Here is a 1,473-nt window from a genome sequence, read left to right as displayed (position 1 = left end):
TTGTGAAAAGCACTTCCTTGTATATGGTATCAAGTCTTTGTCCTTGGAAAATATGTCACTTTTTTTTTTTGTACATTTGCACTCCCATTTCTGAAAGGAAGTATTTCCTGTACATCTTATTTTCTGCAAAATATGTGTCACAAAGAAAATTGTGCCACATTAGCTCTTAACAATGAGGACTTCAGCTTCTTTGGGGCTTTGACAATTTTGTGACTTCTGGTTGTGTTTCAGACCCAGTTGCATTCAATTTCCTTATTCTTTGTGCAAAGGAGAAACATGAGCTGAAGCCGAAAAATGCATTTTAATATGATCCAGTTGATTTTAAACTCTGCCTTTTGCTAGCCAGCAGAAATGCGCCAACAAACCGGCTACACATTTTCTAATTTGTTTTGTGCAGCTGCATGCTGCAAGCAATTTGTCACCCTAAATTCTAATAGAACTCTCACATATTGAAATGAGAGATGGGAAGAAGCCTTGTAGATCATCATGGCAATGGTAAGGCAGAGCTGTCGGGGACAGCAACTTATAAAATTTTAAATTGATCCTGCATCTGACCTTAGACAAAAAGGCAAAAATGAACAACTAAGTGCTACACTTGTAATAATGGAAATAGCTCATCAGCAAACAATAAATTTGTTCTTTAAATGTCAGTTTGAACAGGCCCATGCTGTGCTTCAAGGCAGATATCTGTCAACCTTTAAGGTCATTGTCAAATAGGAAAAGGGGATTGAATATTCAAGTATATCAAAATGCACTGTTACTAAACATGAAGCTCATTGATATTTTATTGGTTGTAATGAAATAATTACATTTCTTTGTCAAACTAACTGCATATGACTTGAGAATTTTGCAAATTCACCGCAGAGGTAGAAAAGTTTTGAACCTGTGATGAAATCTCCCGACACCATTCACTGACAATTGATGCTTCATTGCCTATAACTCTCAGTGCAGAGTGAGAGAGGAGATTTAGATAATTAAGGTGTTTAACTTTGGAACTCGAAGTCGTCCCAAGTGGAATTTAAAAAAAATAGCCCTGAAAGCAGGCAGCTCTCTGTTCAGAGCCTGACTCTGCAGGAATTACAGTCAGGGGAAGACATCAGTCTTATTTTCTGTCTGCAATATAAGGAAATGCATCTCCCAAGTTTATATAGAAGGCAAAAAGATATAAATTCTAACAATGTCCATAATCTAATAAGAGCAACAGTTGCCTTTATTAACTTTAAAATTAATTAAATCCATATAACTCCAAAGACTTATGGCCTGAGACACAGGGACACTGTTTTAAAGTGGACTGGAACCACACTTAAGAACAATTTTTGATCTCCAAATATTACATATTGAAACATAGGGTGAAGCATCAGGGCAATGATTAAGTAGTAAGAACCCCACCCCTTATGAATAGTATTGGTATCCTTTGCAAAAGAGGCTGCAAAGGAGACTTCATCCACTTCCCTGGGCTCTCTTTTCTGTCTT

This window comes from Phodopus roborovskii, unplaced genomic scaffold (assembly GCF_943737965.1).
Source record: "Phodopus roborovskii unplaced genomic scaffold, PHOROB, whole genome shotgun sequence".
Classification (NCBI taxonomy): Eukaryota; Metazoa; Chordata; class Mammalia; order Rodentia; family Cricetidae; genus Phodopus; species Phodopus roborovskii.
Note: the sequence above shows the minus strand (reverse complement) of the source record.